The following is a 24,152-nucleotide window of genomic DNA, read 5'->3' as shown; positions in this document are numbered from 1 at the left end:
AGGAATGGACAACCCAGCACCTAGAGCTATCAAGCCAATAAGGGTAGAACCTGAGAAGGAACAAGGGGGAAGGAAAGGGGAGAACGACCAGAAAAACAAGGACCCTTGCCTATAGTTGCAGGCATTCACTTTCCAATGCCTCCTCTCTGTAAAGAGAGCTTTTCTACTATTCTTCCTTTCTGATCTCATACTCTAATAAACTTTTGCAAGCTGCTCTTTCTGTGTCCACCTCTTCATTCTTTGAAGCAGTGAGACAACGAACACTGGGTATTGAGGTAAAAAATCCTGCAACACATCCTCCCAGCAAACCAATATTCACCAACCCACAAGCTCCCCTAGCCTCCTTGTTTCAGTTTTTATCAAGGCTTCATTAGATAGGCATGATTGATTACATCATTGACCATTGGTGATTGAACTCAATGTCTAGACTCACTCACCTCCCTGGAATTTACAGGTGGGGCTGAAAGTTCCAATCCTCTAATCATGGTGCATGGCCAGCTCCTCCCTTGAAACTATCTAAGGGCTCACCTTCAGCCACCTTCTTAGCATAAACTCAGATATGGTTAAGAGGGACTCATTATGAATAACTAAAGACACTCCTATTACTCATGATATTCCAAGGGTTTTAGAAGCTCTGTGCCGGGGACTGAGAACAAAGACCACATATGTTTTGTTTTATCATTTCATTTTACTTTTTTTCATCATCGTAAGTGTCTCTTTAATCCCTATCACCTATTTCATCCACATCCCCACCCACCTCCCCTCTGGTAACCATCAGTTTGTTTTCTGTAGTTAAGAGTCTGTTTCTGGGGAGCCTGGGTGGCTCAGTTGGTTAAGCAGCCGACTTCGGCTCAGGTCATGATCTCGCTGTCTGTGAGTTCGAGCCCCGTGTTGGGCTCTGTGCTGACAGCTCAGAGCCTGGAGCCTGTTTCAGATTCTGTGTCTCCGTCTCTCTGACCCTCCCCCATTCATGCTCTGTCTCTCTCTGTCTCAAAAATAAATAAATGTTAAAAAAAATTTTTTTTTTAAAAAGTCTGTTTCTTGGTTTGTCTGTCTTTTTTTTTCTTTGCTCATTTGTTTCTTAAATTCCACATATGAGTGACATCATATAGTATTTATCTTTTTCTGACTGACATTTCGCTTAGCATTATACTCTCTAGCTCTATCCATGTCGTTACAAATGGCAAGATTTCATTATCTTTTTATGGCTGAATAATATTCCATTATATATACAGGGATGCCTGGGTGGCTTAGTTGGTTAAGCTCCCAACTCTTGATATCGGTTCAGGTCTTAATCTCATGGTCATGGGATGGAACCCCACATTAGGCTCCACACTGAGCACAGAGCCTGCTTGGGATTCTCTCTCTTTACCTCTCTCTCTGACCCTCCCCCCTCTCAAAATAAGTAAACATTAAAAAATATTTCATTATATATATCTCATTATATATAATATATATATTATATATATATATTACAGCACCCCATAACAGTCTATTTTTAAATTGATACCAACTTAACTATAATCACATACAAAAACTCTACTTCTATATGGCTCCATCTTCCCAAATTTTATATTATTAATGTCAAAATTCCATCTTTATATATTCTGTACCCATTATATGGATTTATAATTATTCATAAGGAGGAACTGGGAAGTAAGTCTATACTTAGAGAACCAGTACCGTGGTCTTCCAGTTTCAAGGTTCTAGTTCTGGGCCCTAGCTTTTCTTTCTTGCCTCAGACTCAGGCCCTCAGCATGCTGGATTTGGTACCTGACTAGGCGCTTTGATCACAAGTGCAGAGCTCCTCTTTCTCAGGACACAGAGGACAGAAGCTTTTGAAAAATTTGGAAAAATAGACCATAGAATAATAACATATCTGAGAAAAAGGCAAATTCTACAAAGATTTGTACTAGTCTAGAGCACCCAGGTCCCTACTGTAGTCAGGGTCTCACAGAGGTCAGGAAAGGCTCCAGCTAATTCCATTATTTAAGGGTCACTTTAATTAAGGAGGAAAAAAGGCCAAAGCAGGGTATAACAATTGTGGTATCCTTTTATTTATTTATTTAGTAAACTTTTTCATATAAAAATGCTCAAACTCATAGAAAAGTAGGACATTCATATATCCACCAACAAGATTCAGCAACTGTTAACATTTTTGCTATATTTGTTTCATTTATATATAAATAATTCATCAAATCAAAGATGACACTGATTGTAAGACACCCCATTATTGTACATGAAAATAAAATAAAGAAAACACTGCTATTAATTGTTTAAACACCACCAATTTCTAAGATACATTCCAATTTTTAGGGATATTAAGATATAAAAAAAGAAACGTGTCTAAAGATTGTGTGTTACATAACTCCACTATATGAAGTCCTACATCAGGTAAAACTGATCTATGGTGAAAGAGATAATCAGAACAGTGGCTCCCTCAGTGAGGGGCTGGAGAGAAGATTGATTTGGAAAAGGCAGGAGGAAATGTTCTGAGGAAAATATTCTGTATTTTGATAGAATAATGGCATTTATCAAAACCCATTTCTTTGTAAGATTTAACATGTGTATATAATACATAATACTATATTATATCTCAGAAATTAAAATAACAAAATGTGACTTGACATTGATTTTTGTTTTTGCTAAAGCATTTAAAAGGTAAATTAAAGTAAATTCTTCATGGGGAAAAACTGAGAGCTTTTTCCCTGAGATCAGGAACACGACAGGGATGTCCACTCTCACTGCTGTTGTTTCACATAGTGTTGGAAGTTCTAGCATCAGCAATCAGACAACAAAAGGAAATCAAAGGCATCAAAATTGGCAAAGATGAAGTCAAGCTTTCACTTTTTGCAGATGACATGATATTATACATGGAAAATCCGATAGACTCCACCAAAAGTCTGCTAGAACTGATACATGAATTCAGCAAAGTTGCAGGATACAAAGTCAATGCACAGAAATCAGTTGCATTCTTATACACTAATAATGAAGCAACAGAAAGACAAATAAAGAAACTGATCCCATTCACAATTGCACCAAGAAGCATAAAATACCTAGGAATAAATCTAACCACAGATGTAAAAGATCTGTATGCTGAAAACTATAGAAAGCTTATGAAGGTAATTGAAGAAGATATAAAGAAATGAAAAAACATTCTGTGCTCATGGATTGGAAGAATAAATATTGTCAAAATGTCAATACTACCCAAAGCTATCTACACATTCAATGCAATCCCAATCAAAATTGCACCAGCATTCTTCTCGAAACTAGAACAAGCAATCCTAAAATTCATATGGAACCACAAAAGGCCCCGAATAGCCAAAGTAATTTTGAAGAAGAAGACCAAAGCGGGAGGCATCACAATCCCAGACTTTAGCCTCTACTGCGAAGCTGTCATCATCAAGACAGCATGGTATTGGCACAAAAACAGACACATAGACCAATGGAATAGAATAGAAACCCCAGAACTAGACCCACAAACGTATGGCCAACTCATCTTTGACAAAGCAGGAAAGAACATCCAATGGAAAAAAGACAGTCTCTTTAACAAATGGTGCTGGGAGAAGTGGGCAGCAACATGCAGAAGGTTGAAACTAGACCACTTTCTCACACCATTCACAAAAATAAACTCAAAATGGATAAAGGACCTGAATGTGAGACAGGAAACCATCAAAACCCTAGAGGAGAAAGCAGGAAAAGACCTCTCTGACCTCAGCCGTAGCAATCTCTTACTCGACACATCCCCAAAGGCAAGGGAATTAAAAGCAAAAATGAACTACTGGGACCTTATGAAGATAAAAAGCTTCTGCACAGCAAAGGAAACCGCCAACAAAACTAAAAGGCAACCAACGGAATGGGAAAAGATATTTGCGAATGACATATCAAAGGGCTAGTATCCAAAATCTATAAAGAGCTCACCAAACTCCACACCCGAAAAACAAATAACCCAGTGAAGAAATGGGCAGAAAACATGAATAGACACTTCTCTAAAGAAGACATCCGGATGGCCAACAGGCACATGAAAACATGCTCAACGTAGCTCCTCAGCAGGGAAACACAAATCAAAACCACACTCAGATATCACCTCACGCCAGTCAGAGTGGCTAAAATGAACAAATCAGGAGACTATGGATGCTGGCGAGGATGTGGAGAAACAGGAACCCTCTTGCACTGTTGGTGGGAATGCAAACTGGTGCAGTCGCTCTGGAAAACAGTGTGGAGGTTCCTCAAAAAATTAAAAATAGACCTACCCTATGACCCAGCAATAGCACTGCTAGGAATTTACCCAAGGGATACAGGAGTACTGATGCATAGGGGCACTTGTACCCCAATGTTTATAGCAGCACTCTCAACAATAGCCAGATTATGGAAAGAGCCTAAATGTCCATCAACTGATGAATGGATAAAGAAATTGTGGTTTATATACACAATGGAGTAGTACATGGCAATGAGAAAGAATGAAATATGGCCCTTTGTAGCAACATGGATGGAACTGGAGAGTGTGATGCTAAGTGAAATAAGCCATAGAGAGAAAGACAGATACCATATGTTTTCACTCTTATGTGGATCCTGAGAAACTAACAGAAACCCATGCGGGAGGGGAAGAAAAAAAAAAAAGAGGTTAGAGTGGAAGAGTGCCAAAGCATAAGAGACTCTTAAAAACTGAGAACAAACTGAGGGTTGATGGGGGGTGGGAGGGAGGGGAGGGTGGGTGATGGGTATTGAGAAAGGCATCTTTTGGGATGAGCACTGGGTGTTGTATGGAAACCAATTTGACAATAAATTTCATATATTGAAAAAAAAATAATCAAGTAAATTCTTCAGCATGCATCTCCAAAAAATAAGAACATTCTACTATATAACTGCAATGCCCTTATTTCATACCTAAAAATTTAACAACAATAGTTTCCTAATATTATCTTTGGTTCATATTCAAATTTCTCTAAATGTAATTGTCTAGTGTTTTATTTTACTTTTTTGAAAGAGAGTACGCACATGTGCCTGTGAGCAAGTGGTGGGGGGCAGAGGGAGATGGAGAGAGAGAATCTTGAGCAGGCTCCATGCTTAGCACGGAGACTGATGTGGGGCTTGATCTCATGATTGTGAGATCATGACCTGAGCTGAGATTAAGAGTTGGCTGCTTAAACTGACTGAGCCACTCAGGTGCCCCTATGTTTGTTGTTTTTAAGCGTTTTTTTTAATTTTAATTTTTAAATTTTATTTGAGAGAGAGAGAGAAAGAGAGTAATGTAGAGGGGCAGAGGGAGAGAGAGAGAGAGACAGAGACAGAGAGAGAGAGAATCCTCAACAGGCTCCATGACCAGCAAGTAGCCCAACATGGGCCTGGATCCCATGATCCTGGGATCATGACCTGAGCCCAAATCAAGAGTCAGATGCTCAACTGACTGAGCCACCCAGGTGCCCCTTAACAGTTTTATTAAAAAATAAAACACATATACAGAAAACTATACCAAGCATAACATATGGCTTTGAAAATTAACGTAAGGTGAACTCTCTTATAACCACCACTTACAATAAGAGATAGAACTTTGCTGGCCACTCAGAAGTAATTCATGTTTCATCTTAATCACAACCAACCCTTTTTCAAAATGACTACAATTCTGGGCAAGATTCCCTGAGTTTTGGCATGTTGATAGCAGGTTGTTTGTTTCTGTGCCCTTTATACTCAGTTGGATACAAAATCTTTGGCTCACATTTTCTTTCCTTGATATGTTAAATATGTGACTATTTTCTTCCAGCATAAAGAATTGCTGTTGAAAATCTAGTGGAAATCTAATTTTCTTTCCATTATAATTCATTTGGCCTTTTGGCCTAGATACAAAAAAGGATCAATTTTATTCTTTCTCTTTGAAGTTTAGAATATGTCTTAGTGTTTGTCTTTCTGGGTCAAGATTTTCAGTTTTAAGGGGTGCCTTTTCAAAATGTAGTTTAAAATCTTTATTTTAAGAAAGTTTTCTTGAATAATTATTTTTACTATTTGTCATGTTGTTGCCTTGGTTTGGTTTTCATTTGCAGTAACCCCTAAAAAACATGTTATATATTATTTACATGGCTTCAGTGTTTGTCACTTTATATCAAATCTTCTTTCTCTTTATTCTTTAAAAGCTTTCTTTTTTCATCTTCTACTTCTCATATAAGGCAATATCTGTAGTCTATATATACTCTTGTTTCTTTCTGGTTTAGTTTTATTTCTGAAATCACTTTTATTCTGAATTTTCTTTAAGTTTTGTCACTTAACTGCAGTATTTTTCTAGTTCTGATTCATGTTAATCTTTGATACCTTGTATCTTTTGAAGTATCTTTTAGCTAGTTTTGAAATACTAGTTTATATTTTTCATCAATTTTGTGGAAGGGAACTTGGTCAATTAGCTTTAGGAATCCACGTTGTTTAAACTGCTCCAGCCTCTTCAGATCTTATCGGAGACCCCTTATACTCATCCAATATTGGAACAGGCAAACCGTCTGTTGCTTCAACTGCTTTGCTTGAATCAGCCCATTCTGCCTTCCATAAATACAATTTTGCCATCCCATCAGTTGCCCTGTTTCTTCCCTCTGCTTTCTCCTGTATCAATGTGAATATAATGCAGATTTTGTAATACTGGTACTAGTTGTCCTCACTCTCTTGTGTTTTTGAATTTTGTGGGGACACCTTGTCATTTGACCTTGTTGTCCACAGTTGTTTTTGGTTTTAGTATCTAGTTACTGTCTGCTTTTTTTTTTTTTTTTGGATGGGGAGGGGATTCAGGGAGATTAGAAAACCATGCCACTGCTGTCTCTTTCCAGAATTGTCGGCGGGGGGGGGGGGGGGGGGTGTGGGTGGGAAACATGCCAGGAGAGCTCAGGAAGCAAATTATATTTTCATCCAGGACCATTGTGCCTAAACCACAGTTAAGTGTGAATAGGAGAAGATGGGTCCCCGGAAGCAAGCTATCATATTTTTGAACTCTATATCAAAAAAGAGGAAACAACAGATGTTCACTACAGTGTTTTATGTAACATTTCATTTGAGGGATTCTACTATTAAAAAAAAAAGAAAGGTATGATAGCTCTTCCTCAGCACTGTCTGTAGGAGGTGGCAGAGGTCTCCTACTTCATCATGGTCACCCTCAGACCTCTGGTGAAACCTGAGATCATTAAAAAGAGGACCAAGAAGTTCATCTGGTACCAGTCAGACCCATATGTCAAAATTAAGTGAAACTAGTAGAAACCCAGAGCCATAGGGTGCTCAGAAGATTCAAGGGCTAGCTCTTGATGCCCAACATTGGTTAAGGGAGCAAAAAGAAAACAAACCACATGCTGCCTGGTGGCTTCCAGAAGTTCCTAGTCTGAACTGTCAAGGAGCTTGAAGTGTTGCTAATGTGCAACAAATCTTACTGTGCAGAGAGTGCTTACAATGTCTCCTCCAAGAACCACAAAGCCATTAGGGAAAAAGCAGCTCAGCTGGCCATCAGTCACCAATTGTGGCGCCAGGTTGTGTAGTGAAGAAAATGAATAGACATACAGCTTATGTGCACATCATATTTGTGCTAATAAAACCATAAAACTACCAAAAAAAGTATGATAATACTTGTCTAAGATAATGCAATTACATGACTTGTCCTTTAACCCTATTTTAAAGTTAACTTTTAATTATATGAATGACTTACAAATACATTCCTTTATAAGAGATTAACACGTACATAAGGCTAAAGTCCTCTTTGACCAGCTCACCAATCCAAATCCCCTGGCTATTTTTTGATGCCTGGCTGACTTTGCCCTATCTTCAACAAACTTCTGGTCCACAACCTTCTGCCCTGCTGACAGAGCATTTAAAGTCATTTTGACATTAACTAAAGTTAAATGTAATGATGAAAATGAACCTGCTAATAGCCATTTGGGGAGGATTATCTGTGCTGTTTTCCATTTGTACAAAAAATGTAAAACTTGAGAATGGTTGAGAATTTAAGAAATTTTGCTCTTTCTCTGTTCTATAGCATGGTGAGGGCCTTAGACATTGTTCTATCTTTGATCAGCAAATCTTACTATTCCACCACAGTATTCCACCTCTTACTATTCCACCACAGTATTGGGCTTTTGGGCTCCCCTTTCATAAGGTTTGTGGAGATTGTTTTGATTATAGTGCATTATGATTCAAGTTGCAAAAAACCGTACTCATATTGGCTATTAAAAGGGATACACTGGTTCATGGAACCACACAGTGTGGAGGTATTTGACACCTCAAGAGTCACTGGATTCAGGGCCCCAATGGGGTCATGGCAATACTATGCCTTACTCAACTTCAGGGGCTCCCATTATATTGCATGGCATGAGCCCAACACTAGGTACTCTTGGCAATGCCCCCATAGTCCTGTGCTGGGAGGTCTTCTCTTTGTTCTGCTTTCTCTGTTGACTCCCTCTTAGTGGTCTCTCTTCATAGCAGTAAAGTGCTGTAGTAACTCATCTCCCCACACTCCCCACTTGCTTCTCAGGAGAGAACAGAGGACTTCTTTCTCCCAAAGGCCCCAGGAAAAATTCCATCATGATTCACTGGCTCTGATTGGGTCACAGTCCCAGCTCTGAGCCAATCACTGAGGTCAGGAGAAAACTGATGTGCTGATTGGCTCATGCCTAATCAAGGTTGGCAGCTTCTTTAGCATCTCTTGAGTGGTAGCAGTGGGTAGGAGGACACCAGGAATGGTTAACAGAGTGGGGCTGTGACAAGGAATGGTTCCATCTGACTTAGATGGCACCCCCTCTTACAAGGCAACATATCATAGCAGTTGGGAGTGTTGACTATGGAGCCTAATGACCTTGGTTCCAAAATTGACATAACCATTTAAGAGTTATGTGACCTTGGGAAATTACCAAACCTCTTTGGGCCTCAGCTTCTTCATCTGAAAAGTAGGGGATGACAGCAATACCCCCCATAAGATTGTGCGACATAAAATTGATTATATATGCATAAAACACTTAGAATAGAGAAAGGCATGGGATAAGATCTAAAGTCTTTGCTATTATTGACAGATTTAATGATCCTGAGGAGAAAGTAGGGGAAATATTCCATACAGCAAGTCTTCAATAAAGGGTAGTGTTCCTTTAATCTAAGGTGGGATAAGCTAAGATAAAGTGACTGGAAGTGACCCCTTTCATCAACTCATCCATCTTAGTTTGGAAAGATATGCTTGCAGGTTCCATGCATGATGAGGTATGGTTTGCATTGAGGAGATGGGGGGGGGGGGTGGTGAGGGCATCACTGTAGAATGCTATTAAGAGCAACTCATTGTGAGATTTGATTCACAAACATTGTTCTAGAACTTTAGACTCTGATTCATGATTCTGCTCCCAGCTTTGGGAGCAGCAACCACTTCAGTTTGTGATGCAACATGCTGACTTATAAACCATTTATAGCTCTCCTCCATACTTAACACAGCCATCCCACAAATGACTCAGGTTGCAACTAGAGGGGAAACTGGGGACTGTGACTGAACTTTCTCTATAATGGAGTGTAAATTGTCCTTTTGAATAGTGCCTTTTTCATAAATCTCAGGTCTTGAACATGGTAATTAAGAGAAGCCTGAAAAACAAAAGAGGCTTGTGTTCCAGGCCTTCTTTTCAAATCCCCAATGTTGAATTCTCTGTGCCTGTGTCTCCGCCTGGCATTTGATTTCTCCCAACAGCCTCCTCCCACCCTTTTCTTAGTAACAATCTCAGATCCTGGCAGCAAATGGCATGCAAAGCTGGGCACATTTTTATTCTACGCAGACAGCGTTATATAAATCTTCTTGCTTTAAAGTAATTTCTTTTGCCCTTTATTTCTTTTGTGTGCCTTTGGGAGTCTGCTTGGATTCTTAATGGGCCATATCCTTGGCTGGCTTTGCTCGTGCTTTTAAGCAGAACAATTGGATTCCAATGACTTTCATCCAGGCATTCACACATTTAATGAGGACCTACTATGTGGCAGTTGCTGATGTAATCAGAAGGCTCCTCCCTATCCTTTTAAGCTAGTTTTTCTGTCCAACAAACTCTACTTTAGAACCGCCCCCTTTTCTTTTCTTTTCTTTTCTTTTCTTTTCTTTTCTTTTCTTTTCTTTTCTTTCTTTCACTTTCCTTTCCTTTCTTTTCTTCTTCTTTTTTTAAAAGGCATAGTTTTAGCTAAAAGGCCTAATTCCTATATAGTTATCCCTATTCTGGGTGGCTAACGAAATGAGATCAAGGCCATCAATTCTCCCAGGACTGTATCAGGCTATGTTACATTTCCCTGTTTTCTAACATTATTCTAAGGGCATCTTCCTCCTGTCATTCATCTTGCTTATTTTCCTAAAGTTAGGTCAACATCATGACTCTTCAGGAAAACATTCCTGGATCCTTCTGATTTATATGTTCCTCCCCTAGACTCCCTTGGGTCCACCCTTCTTGGAGAAAGCATTGCAGTTGGACTGTGAGCAGTGATTTACTCGGCTATCTCCTTCACTAGCATAGAAGCCAGGCAGGGACCGTGTCTGATTGGACTTACTATCTCCAGTGGATGAATCAACACATATTTACTAAGTACCTACTGTACCAGTGACTGTACTAGGCTCTTGGGACAACAAGATCTTATTTCTTTGAAGATTACAATCTCATAGAAAGATATACACTAGGTTAATAGTTACACGTCATTATACAATCTTGAACTGATCAGTGCTTTGAAGGAAAAGAACAGGATATTAGGAGACTGTGTGGTAGGAGGACACAGAGGTTGGATAAACAGGACTTTTGCCTGAGTAGGAGTGCAGAGGGAAAGCTAGGAGGGCTTTCTGTCAGGAGACTTTGAGGTGTACTGAATGAATCAGTAGATTGTGAGTAGGGGAGAGAGGAAAGGGAACTAGGCTGCTTGGTCATCATGGGCATCTGCTGACTTGGCTTGTCCTGTGTCCCTTCTCCAGGTGATATTACCCTGATTTTTCTTCTTGGGGATCTAAGCCTTCCTTATTTTCATTCTCACCACTGCCTTCTTTTAGTAATAGGCATTTGACTAGTGATCATGTGATTAGTCTAGGGATGAATTTGGACCTCAGTCAAGTCTGGGAGTCTCAGCAAAACTATTCTTTTAGTGCTTGGGAGTTTGTACTCAAAAGAAAAGGGAAAAAGATAGATGAAGACAGGTAGATTCTTGATGATTTTTTTTCAGCACCTGGATCCAGCCATACCTAAAACTCATGTGTCTAATGAGTTTAATAATTGTGTCTAAATTCACATATGGCTCTCAAAGCTATTGGCTAAACCTCCCATCTTTTTATTTGGCTTAAGCTCATTTTCACAGGGCTTCAGTGACTTGCAACTAAAAGTGTCTTTATTAATACAATGATTTTAACTGATGTTACTCATTTGCTAAAGCCAAAAGGGCTTGGGGGAGGCCAGCCAAAGCAATCGTGGAGGTCAGTTAACCAGAAGGAGAGGCAGCTGAAATACACTAATATTTCCTGTACTGACAGGGATTCCCCCAAGCCTTTATATTCTACATTCTCTTCCTCAGAGATCCAGACCCTTGGGTGTGCATCAGTGTTTAGTGTCTAGTAACAGATGCACTGAGGGAGAGCTGCTATAGGGAGATACAAATACAAACCTTCCCAGGCTCTGGCAAGGCAGGGTGGTCCGGTACCTGAGGTGCTGGAAAACCACAAGCTGCCTCTGTGTTGGAGGAATGAGGAACAACCATGATTTAAGAGTGGAGAGCTGGCAGGCAAACTGGTTTTTGCTGGACCTGCAGAGCCAGGCAAGCTGGGTTGGTCAGTGGCTTCTGTGAGCAATGGCACTGGTGGGTCATGTCCGCCATCTAGCGCCAGATGTCACTTTTTGCAAGTTGTTTACTGGCTATTTCCAGCTGGAAGGTTTTTGAGGGCCAGTTGGAAGGAGGAGGTCACTACCTCTGTCTTTACATCAGGAAGAAACTCAAAATCAGATTTTCTATATTATCTCCAATTTACCTTCTTGCACTCCCAGAGCCTAACTGATTGGATAGGGGAAAAGGGTAATCATCTCACAATGTTAAACTTCTGTCTCATTTCAAACCTCTAGGGTACTATGAATTTTATAGATAGACCAGATAGATTTGTTAGATAGATAGATAAGATAGGTGGGTGGGTGGATGGATGGATGGATGAATGGATAGATGGATAGATGGATGGTTGGGTGGATAGGTAATTAAAAAAATAAATCCTGTAATGGTCATATTTATGATTCAGTGTTCTGGCAAGAAACAGCACACTCCAAAGCAGTACCTGGGGAGAGTTTAATGAAAGGGCTACTTACAAAGGAGTGAGAAGGAACCCAGGGAAACAATCAAGACCTGGGGAAGCATGCTAGAGTTAGTGGCAGTAGGAAGCAGCTACAACCCATAGGCCTGATGGAACAAAAAGAGGGAGAGGACCCAGCAGAATCTGCTCTATGGAAGAGGCCACTTGACAGGTGCTGTGGTCCCAGCTGCTGGTTCTTGACTGGGTTCCTGAGAAGCACACTAAGAAGAGGATTCATCTGTAAGTAATTTATTAAGGAAGTACTCCCAGGGCAGATGGGAAGTGAAGTGTGAGAAGCAGGGCAGCACAGGTGAGAAAGCCAGGCAAAGTGTGATCCCAGGCAAAGTCCTCTGGAGGGTAGTTTCAGCCTGATGCTATAGGAGAGTTTTGGAGGGTAGGTTATGTTTCAGAAGACCTGCCTAGAGGCAGAGAGCCTTAGCATTGAAACCCTCAACCTGATAGTCACCAGTTAGGTGGGAGGAGAGGAAGCATGGGAGTTACCTAGGTCCTAGACTTTCTGAATGTTCAGTTAGGGTGAAGGGGTAGTTTTGAGGCTCTGCAAACACTGCTTTAACATAGCTGTAGGTGCTGGATGTTAGAAGAACACACTGAAAATCAGTTCAAAGGGATCTAAAGGGATCTGGGTGAAGCAAAGACATCTGTCTCATGTGGGGATGGGAGCTGGTGAAATGTGAGATGTCAGATGACTCCTGAAGGAGGAAGACACAGATGGTTTTGAAGTACAAAAGGATTGTTTGGGGGGAAGGAAGGTAATGCCTGTGAAAAATAAAGGGGGAGGCTGAGAACACAGTCATATCTGACAGTCAGCCAATCCCATGGGAACTCTGGAGCAAACACTGATCATGAGAGGGGTCATGCACTGGGCAGCAGTGACTTGTTGCCATGTCTAGTCATTGCCTGGTAGTTGACTAGGAAAGGCAAGATCCTGAAGGTGGCACAACCGGAGGCTGTCTCCTTGCAGCTGAATAGCAACTTATTTTAGAAGGGAGATCCAAACAGAGCACCTCCACAGCTGCCACACTTAATGAAATGTAGCATATTTGGTTGCCTCAGCCATCTCCTAACACTAAGAAGGAAGAGCCTGCCCACAAGGAGTATAGGTACAAGGGGCAGAGAGAGAAACATGAGAGAAACGTGGCCCTTGTGGTTCACATGAGCACATAGATCCAGCTGTGCCTGACACCCATAATATGCTTGGCTTTTTTGGTTATGTGAACTAATAAATACTCTGCTTAAGTCATTTTGAGTTTGGGTTTTCTGTTTCAGCAAAAGAAAGATTCCTGATTCATACATTCCCTGAGCTTCACTTAACTGTAAATGAGGTTCATGATACCACTTTGCAGGGTTTGAGTTGAAAGAGGGACAATTAATGTAAAGCACAGGCACAGAGTAGATGCCCAATAAATAGCACTTAATATTATGAGAGGAAAAAGCAAAGGGCGCAAAGCAAGGTATAGACACCCCTGGAGGCACCTCTGTGTCCAGGGTAGGCCAGTGGGCTGAGTTCAGCACTCAGTAAGGATAGTGCCTGGTTGGGCTGTCCAGTGGGGCCCAGCTGTAAAGCAGGACTGGCCTCTTGAGTCACTGTGACCCTGTGGCTTTTCTGCAATGAGTGTTCCCTGACCCAGTGCATTATTGTCCATGTAGGAGTAAAAACAAGTCTTCTTTCTAGCCAAAGATGAGGATTGTCATCCTCTTTTTCTTTACCTGGACAGTCTTTGAATTTATTTTTGTTACTGTTGATTGTAAACTATGTAAATGGTTCTTTTGTGGAAGTATGTAAAGTTTATAATAAAATAAAAAGAATAAACGTGACCACATTTGCAGCATTGTGTTGATTCCAAAGCTTTGGGGAAAAACAACAACAACAAAACAAGAAAGAACAGAGACTTATAATTTATAACCCAAGAGCTATTTTCAGTTTTCTGAGAGAAATGGGAAATTTTATATTTTAAAAATCTGCTGGGCTTCCCACTGGTCTTCTTCTCTTCTCCCACCAAAAATTTCAAACCTTTAAAAGACTCCTTAGTAGAGACTCTGTGTTCTGAATGTTAAAACAATGACAGCAGTAGAGGTGGAGGCTGCTACATCTCATTTCTCCTAATCTCCCCGGGGAAGTTCATGTCCTAATTATTACAGAGAGCAAAAAGTGGCTTTGAATAGCTATTTTGGTTCATTGAGCACTTAATACCTGTTATTAAAGAAGCTCCTACCTGGTCTGATTGCTTATTGTGAGACTAGAGCACCTACAGTTACTTTAATAGCATGCATGACAGCTCTTGGGTAAAGTAGATAACATCAAAAGCCAGTGGAAAGTGGAGTCCTCTGGCACCTGCTCTGGTTCTTACTTTCTTCCTGTCTTCAAGTCAAGGAGAGACTAGATGATTTCGACTGTTTTTTCTCATTTTTCTTAGGGCTTGGGGGACCACAAAAGCCCATCTTTATGTCACTTCCCTTGTGGTGCCATCCCCAGCATGCCCTGGCAGAATTAATTATTGCTTCCTTTGGTATCTGTGGTAGCCAGCATCCAGAATGGCCTCCAATGATACCTGCTTCCTGGGTTACATGCCCTTACTTAGTACCATCCTACACTGAATGAGGCTGACCTGTGTGACCAATAGGATATTGCAGAAATGAGCATATAACTTCTGAAGTTAGGCCATAAAAGACATTGTGGAATCCTTCTTGTTCTCTCTTGGATCACTTGCCCTGTGGAAGTTTAGCTGCTGTGTCATTAAAAGACAGTAGTTTTTTTTTTTTTTTTTATTTATTTTTGGGACAGAGAGAGACAGAGCATGAACGGGGGAGGGGCAGAGAGAGAGGGAGACACAGAATCGGAAACAGGCTCCAGGCTCTGAGCCATCAGCCCAGAGCCTGACGCGGGGCTCGAACTCACGGACCGCGAGATCGTGACCTGGCTGAAGTCGGACGCTTAACCGACTGCGCCACCCAGGCGCCCCAAAAGACAGTAGTTTTAAAAGATGTCCACAGATTCTTTGATACATCTCCCTTCAGGAAATGGAGCTTAATTCCTTTCTCCTTAAGTGTGACTGGACTTGTTGGCTCACTTCTAATGAATAGAATATAGCAGACATAATGATTTGTGATTTCTGAGATTTAGTCATGAAAGGAATCACAACTTTACCCTTGCTGTCTCTCTTAGACTACGTGATCTGGGGGGAAATTCCCTGACATGAGGACACTCAAACATCCCTGTGGATAGATCCATGAAGCAGGGAACTGGGACTGCCTGTTGACAACTATGGGAGTGAGTCTTCCAGGAGGCATAACCTGCAGCTCTGGTCAAGGCTACAGATGGCTGGGTTCTAGCTGACAACTTGACTACAACCTCTTCATGAAAGATTCTATGCCAGAATCACCCAGCTAAGCTGCTCCTAAATTTATAATCATTTAAGTTTTAATTAAGTCTTAAAAAATATATGTAATTTATTATTATCAGCTAAATTAGAGAAGGAAAATTTACTTATTTTTCACCCTAATATGGCAAAAGAAACTTTACTGTTTTTGGTTTGGTTTTGCCAAGAAAAGCCAAAGTTAACAGTCAAGAGCTAAGACTGTAGTATATTATTTGTGGAGGTATACTACTTAATGAAACAATAAAACTATAAAAATGTAAATGACTTTACATACAAAACACAAAGAAGGGGCACCTGGCTGGCTCAGGCAGTAGAACATGTGACTTTTGATCTTGGGGTCATGAGTTCTGGCCCCACGCTGGGGGTAGAGATTATTAAACAAATACATAAATAAATATTTTTAAAAACCACAAAGAAATAAATTCAAAACCAAAATAATCTTTTTAGAAATCAGGGGGTAACTGACATATAACATTGTATGAGTTTCAAGTATACAACATAATGATTGTATATGTATATATTGCTAAATGATCACCACGGCAAGTCTTCAGTGTGGTCCCTGTCCGCCCCGCCCCCACCTCCGCTGAGGGCTCTGCTATTTTGAGAGAAATACATCAGTGAGAGCTGGGGCTCCTTCCCAGGAGGAACTTAGGCTCACTTTGGTTTGTTTCCAGGGTGGGGTTATTTTAGAGATTCCTCCCCCCCGCCCCCCCCCCCCAGGCCTCCCTCTCCTGGTTTTGCTTGAATCTTGGCTGTTGGCGGCTCAGAGTGGGTGGGGTAGGGCGGGGGTGGCCCATAGGGGCCCTGACCCTGTTGCTGTGTCCTCCTCTCTCCTGTTCCTGCTGCCCATGAGGGCCCCTGGACTAGCTGGGCCTGGGACCAAGGTGTCTGGACAGGCGGCTTGTTTGGAGAAGTGGCTGTTGGTGGAAGGCTGGGTGTCCCTACTTGACTCACCTTTTTGGTCAAAATAAAAAGAATTATCTCAGGTCAGAAAAAAAAAATACAGGAGGTGGCTGAGATGCCAGCAGCTCCAAGGGCAGGGGAGGGGGTGGTAGGGTGGGTAGAGTGGCGCCAAGCACAGCAGGGGTGAAGGTGGCAGCCGGTGGCCAGCAGGCAGCATAGGTCGCATTCTCCTTGCTCTTAGGCCATGGGAGCCAGGGCAGCAGGGCAGCATGGACAATAAGTCAAGACAACTAAACAATAAGTCTAGTTAATATCTGTCACCATACAGTTACAAAATCTTTTTTTTTCTTTTCAAGATAATCTTTTAAAATAAATATTATTGGATTAAAAAGACAACAGAAAAATAGTGCAACCCCTTTTGAAAAAAACAGTTTGACAGTCCTTAAAACATAAAACATAAGGGGAGGTTTCAAGATAGCAGCCTAGGAAGATCCTGATCTCACCTCTTCCCATGGACACAACAAATCTCCACCTACGTTCAGAATAATTGCCTCTGAAGATGACCTAGAACCTGGATGGACAGACCCTCCCAGCAAGGGATGGCACTGAGATGGGCAGAAGAGGCAGAGATGTCGCTATGCTAAGGAAAAAAAACTACACACCAGGTACAGCACTCCACTGTCAGGAGGGATCTCAAATGTACAGAAATTTTCCCTGAGGAGTGAGATATTCGAGCTCCAAATCAGGCACCCCAAACCTTAACTCTACACAAGAGAGATGATCTGGCAAAAAGCTATCTTTGAAAACTAACAGGGAATACTTCAAGGAAAACTATAGAACTATAGGGAAAGCACTTTTGAAGGGCTTGTGTGCAGACTCACTTGACCTAGAAACCAGCACAAAAACATCAGATGGAAAAGTACATAGATCACAGGTGAAGGAGACCCACTTATGAATGAGAGAACCAGCTGGAGAGGCAGGAGGCAGGAGGCAGCTGGGTCTCTCTCTGGGGATTGAAATTGGCAGCAACCATTTTTGCTACGTCATTCTGCTCTGCTGATCCCAGCAGTGATGGCTGCCATTTTGGAATCTCCTTCTAGGGGCGCCTGGGTGGCGCAGTCGGTTACACGTCCGACTTCAGCCAGGTCACGATCTCGCGGTCCGTGAGTTCGAGCCCCGCGTCAGGCTCTGGGCTGATGGCTCAGAGCCTGGAGCCTGCTTCCGATTCTGTGTCTCCCTCTCTCTCTGCCCCTCCCCCGTTCATGCTCTGTCTCTCTCTGTCCCAAAAATAAATAAACGTTGGAATCTCCTTCTAGATTGCTAATGCCTTGGGGTATGACTTGCTGAAAGCATCACACAACCCTGTGTGTTGGCTGGGCCTCACAGCTGACAGAATGATAACTCTGCCCACAACGCACCAGCAACAGTCAAAACTGGTCTTTATAGTTAGCTGAGACAGGAGCCATACCCCCCACCAGTGTACCCAAAGCACCTATGGCTCTGCCATACTACAAAGGCGACACAATCGGAGCAGCTGGCTCTAGTGGCCAGGGATTGTACTTCCGGGTCCCACACAACATCTTTAATATAAGGTCATTCCTTCAAGACTGGGATACTTAGCTGTACTACCTAATACACAGAAACAAACATACAAAGTAGGCAAAATGAAGAAAGAGAGGAATATGTTCTAAATGAAAGAACAAGATGAAATCTTAGAAAAAACCTAATGAAGTGAGGATAAGCAATATACCTGATAAAGAGTTTAAAGTAATGGCCATAAAGATGCTTACCAAACTCAGGAGAAGAATAAACATAGTGAAAACTTCAACAAAGATAGAAAATATGAGAAAGTATCAGTCAGAGCTGAAGACTATAACAGAAATAAACAATACACTAGAGGGAATCAACAGCAGATTAAATGATGCAGAAGAACAAATCAGTGATCTGGAAGACAGGGTAATGCAAATCACCAAAACTGAACAGCAAAAAGAAAAAAGTATCTTTAAAAATGAGGATAGTTTAAAGACAACTACCAGGAATCACAGAGACTGCCACACAAGATGAATGCAGAGATCCACACCAAGACACATGCTGCAACTAAAATGTCAGAAAGTAAAGATGAAGAGAGAATCTTAAAAGCAGCAAAAGAAAAGCAAATAGTTATATATAAGGGAAACATATATAAGGGAAGCTGATTTTCCAGCAGAAACTTTGCAAGCTAGAAGAAAGTGGGACAGTATATCCCAAGTACTTAAAGGAAAAAAACTTATAACCAAGGAAATTCTACCCAGAAAGATTATCATTCAGAATTGAAAGGGAGATAGAAAGTTTCTCAGACAAACAAAAGCTAAAGGATTTCATCACCACCAAATGTGCTTTACAAGAAACATTAAAGGGATTTCTTTAAATGGAAAGAAAAGACCATAACTGGACACAAGAAAATAAATGAAAGAAAAAATTCTAACTGGTAGAGGCAAACATATAGAAAAGGTAGTGGATCAACACTTATAAAACTAGTATGAGAGTTAAGAGACAAAAGTAGTAAAAGCCAATACATCTACATTAATTAGATAAGAAATACATTAAATAAAAACATGTAAATTATGACATCAAAACACTAAAAGTGTAGTGTTTTCGGAATGTGTCTGAACATAAATGGCCACCAAATTAAACATTTTTTTTCATATTCATTTTTGAGAAAGAGAAAGACACACACAGAATATGAGTGGGGGAGGCACAGAGAGAGAAGGAAACACAGAATCCTAAGCCAGCTCCGGGCTCTGAGCTGTCAGCACAGAGCCCGATGCGGCGCTCAAACTCATGAACCATGAGATCATGGCCTGAGCCGAAGTTGGATGCTCAACTGATGGAGCCACCCAGGTGCCCCTAAATGACCACCAACTTAAAATAGACTGCTACATTACACAGGTTGTTATGTAATCCAGTCAAAAGACATAAGGTGGCTAAATGGATAAAAAATATGCTGCCTATAAGAGACTCACTTCAGATCCAAAGACACACACAGAAGGAATGAGGGATGGGAATGGAAAGGAGAAGAAAGTTGGGATAACAATAATTATATCAGACAAAATATACTTTAGACAAAGGCTGTAAAAATTGACAAAGAATGGCATTATATAATGATTGGATCAAACCACAAGAAGAGATAACACTTATAAATATTTATGTGCCCACAATAGGAGCACCTAAATATATAAGCAAATATTAACAGACAAAAAGAGAGAAATTGACAGTAATATGATAATAGTAGGGAACTTTAAAACCCTACTCACATCAATGGATGGATCATCCAAACAGAAGATTAATAAGGAAACATTAACCTTGAGAACATCAATGGATAGAAGAGTACAATGGATTGAGAGAGAACATCAATGGATGGATCATCCAGACAGAAGATTAATAAGGTTGGGGTTGTGGGAGGGGGGATGGGCTAAGTGGGCTAAATGGGTAAGGGGCACTAAGGAATCTACTCCTGAAATCACTGTTGAACTATATGCTAACTAATTTGGATGTAAATTTAAAAAAATAAAAAATAAAACAGGTAAATAAATAAATAAATAAATAAATAAATAAAAAGAAGATTAATAAGGAAACATTAATCTTGAACAACACATTAGAACAAATAGACTTAATCTCTCTCAGAGAAAAGTCCTTCTAGGAACAGTAGAATACACATTCTTCTCAAGTGCACATGGGACATTCTCCAGGATAAATCACATATTAGGCAACAAAACAGTGTCAATAAATTTAAGAAGAGTAAATTAAGAAGATTAAAATTATATCAAGCATCTTTTTCAACGACAGTGCATGAAACTAGAAATCAACTACAAGAAGAAAAGTGGAAAATAACACCAACATGTGAAGACCAAACAACATGCTTCCAAACAACCAATGAGTCAATGAAGAAATCAACCAGGAAATAAAAAGTACTGTGGGGCAAATGAAAATGAAAACACAACACTCCAAACTGTATGGGATGCAGCAAAAACAGTTGTAAGAAGGAATTTTGTAGCAATAAAGGTCCCACCTCAAGAACAAGAAAAATCTCAAATAAACAGTTTAACTTTACATTTAAAGGAGCTAGAAAAAGAAGAACAAATAAAGTTCTAGCTACAGCAATTAGATAAGAAAAAAAGAATAAAAGGCATCCAGAAGAATAGCAGGAACTGCTGCCCAAACCACATCTCCTAACCAGAGAGTTGTGCAAAGCCTCAGTTCAGTTGAAGTAGTATCAGGTCTCATTTAACAAGCAAGCCAGAGCACACCTAGTTAAAACTTGCCACATTCTGGCCAAGGACCAAGCACTGCCCACTGCAGGCAAAGAGAGCCCCTGAAGGAGACTGACCTGAGGGACAGAGCAGCCAAAACGCAACACCAGGGTGCACAGAGCACACACCAGAGACAATCCGGGAAGAGCCAGGCCCTGGACACTATACAATCTCTTCTTCAAAAGGCCATTACTTCAGGAGCAGGAAACACAATGGGCTTTTCTAACACAGAGAAGAAGGCAGAGACTTAGACAAAATGTCAAAACAGAGGAATTCATCCCAAATGGAAGAACAAGATAAGGCCATGGCCAGAGATCTAAGCAAAACCGATATAAGTGGCATGCCTGATGGAGAATTTAAAGCAACAATCATAAGGATACTTGCTGGGCTTAAGAAAAGAATAGAAGACATCAGGGAGACCCTTACCACAGAGATAAAAGTTAAAAAAGAATCAGTCAAAAATGAAGAATACAATAACTGAGATTGGAAACAGGCTTGATGCAATGAACAGCAGACTGTAAGAAGCAAAGGAACAAAAAAGTAACATAGAAGACAAAATAATAGAAAATAATGAAACTGAACAAAAGAGAGAAAGAATAATTATGGAACACAAGAATAGACTTAGAGAACTTAGTGACTCCATCTAATGTAATCACATTACATTTATAGGATTATTATAGGAGTCCCAGAAGAAGAGAGAAAAAGAGGCAAAAAAATTTAACTATTAGTTAAAAACTTCCCTAATGTAGGAAAGGAAACAGACATCCAGATCCAGGAGGCACAGAGAACTCCTATAACATCCATGGTCAAGATATTATAATTAAATTTGCAAAATATAGTGATAATGAAAAAAATCTCAAAAGCAGCAAGACAAAAGAATTCCTTAACTTACAAGGGAGAACCCATAATGCTAGCTGTAGATTTCTCAACAGAAAGTTGGCAGGTCAGAAGGGAGTGGCATGATATGCATAAGAAAAATCTCTAGCCAAGAATACTCTATCCAGAAAGGCTATCATTCAGAATAGAAGGAGAGATAGTTTCCTAAACAAACAAAAACTAAAGGAGTTTGTGACCACTACACCAGCTCTGCAAGAAATATTAAAGGGGATTCTGAGTGGAAAGGAAAGACCAAAAGTGAGAAAGACAAGAAAGGATCAGAGAAAAATCTCAAGAAACAATGACAAAACAAGTAATAAAATGCACTAAATGTATATTTATCAATAATTATTTTGATTCTAAATGGACTAAACATTCAAAGACATATGGTATCAGAACAGATAAAAAAAAAAAACAACCAAGGGCCATTTATATGCTGCTAAAAGAGATTCATTTTAGACCTAAAGACACCTGCAAATCGAAAGTCAGGGAATGGAGAAACATTAATCATGCAAATGGGTGTCAAAAGAAAGCCAGAGTAGCAATACTTATATCAGATGAACTAGACTTTAAAACAAAAACTGTAACAAGAGATGATAATAAACAAGAAGATTTAACAATTATAAATATTTATACACCCAACAATAAGGCACTCAAATATAAAACAAAATATAAAACAAATATTAGAACAAACATAAAGGAACTAATTGATAATAATACAATAATAGTAGGGGAGTTTAACACCCCACTTATAGCAATGGACAGACAGATCATCTAAACAGAAAATCAATAAACAATAACATTCAATGATACACTGGACCAGATGGACTTAACAGATATATTGAGAACATTCTACCCTAAAACAGCAGAATACACATTCTTTTCAAGTGCACATGGAACACTCTCCAAAATATATCACATACTAGGTCACCAATCAGGCCTCAACAAACAAAAAGATACCAAAACACTATGAAACTTGAAGTCAGCAAGAAGAAAAATTTGGAAAGACCACAAAGACATGGAGGTTAAACAACTTGCTACTAAACAATGAATGGGTGAACCAGGAAATCAAAGAAGAAATTAAAAAAAAACAACATGGAAATAAATGAAAATGAAAACAGCACAGTCTAACTCCTTTGGGATGCAGCTAAAGAGAGAAGTAAATAGCAATACGGGCCTACCTTAAGAAGCAAGAAAAATCTCATATAAACAACCTAACTTTACACCCAAAGGAGCTAGAAAAAAAAAAAAAAGAACAACAAATGAAGCCTATAGCTAGCAGAAGGAAGGAAATAATAAAGATTAGAGCAAAAATAAATGATATAGAACAAACAAACAAAAAAACCAATAGAACAGATCAATGAAATCAGGAGATGGTTCTTTGAAAAAATTAATAGTTGATAAACCCTTAGCCACACTTATCAAAAGGAAAAGAGAAAGGACCCAAATAAATAAAATCACAAGTGAGAGAAGAGAAATAACAACCAACACCACAGAAATACAAACAATTGTGAGGGAATATTATGAAAAACTATATGCCAACAAATTGGACAATCTAGAAGAAATGGATGAATTCCTAGAAACATATAAATGACCAATACTGAAACAGGAAGAAATAGAAAACTTGAACAGACTGATAACCAGCAAAGAAACTGAATCAGTAATCAAAACATCTCCCAACAAACAAAAGTACAGGGCCAGATGGCTTCACGGGGGAATTCTACCAAACATTTAAAGAAGAGTTAATACCTTTCTTCTCGAACTATTCCAAAATAATAGAAAAGGAAGGAAAACTTCCAAATTCATTTTATGATGCCACATTAGCCTCATATCAAAATCAGATAAAGAATCCACTAGAAAAGAGAACTACAGGCCTTGCAGACACTGCCACCCTGGAGCCACCTGCGGTTCCCAGCTATGGTCAACCTCACTGTTCTTCAACATTGCTGTAGACAGTGAGCACTTGGTCCGTGTCTCCTTTGAGCTGTTTGCAGACAAAGGTCCAAAGACAGCAGAAAACTTTTGTACTGTAAGCACTGGGGAGAAAATATTGGTTATAAAGGTTCCTGCTTTCACAGGATTATTCCAGCATTTATGTGCCAGGGTGGTACCTTCACGTGCCATAATGGCATTGCTGGCAAATCCGTCTATGGGGAGAAATCTGATGATAAGAATTTCATTCTGAAGCATACAAGTCCTGGCATCTTGTCCATGGCAAATGCTGGACCCAACACAAATGGTTTCCAGTTTTTCATCTGCACTGCCAAGACCTAGTGGTTGGATGGCAAGCATGTGGTCTTTGGCAAGGTGAAAGAGTGCATGAATATTGTGGAAGCCATGGACCACTTTGGGCCCAGGAATGGCAAGACCAGCAAAAAGATAACTATTGCTAACTGTGCACAAATCTAA

The 24,152-nt window shown here is 40.1% G+C and overlaps 1 pseudogene; it reads left to right on the top strand.

Annotated features, from left to right (window-relative positions):
* Positions 1-7,119: 7,119 nt before the first annotated feature.
* On the top strand, positions 7,120-24,152 carry LOC124510743 (peptidyl-prolyl cis-trans isomerase A-like; annotated as a pseudogene).

The sequence above is a fragment of the Lynx rufus genome, unplaced genomic scaffold (assembly GCF_022079265.1).
Source record: "Lynx rufus isolate CCGP_SWC_20201006 ecotype Redwood Valley unplaced genomic scaffold, mLynRuf1.p SCAF_16, whole genome shotgun sequence".
Taxonomy (NCBI): Eukaryota; Metazoa; Chordata; class Mammalia; order Carnivora; family Felidae; genus Lynx; species Lynx rufus.
This window is presented reverse-complemented; position numbering and strand designations above follow the sequence as displayed.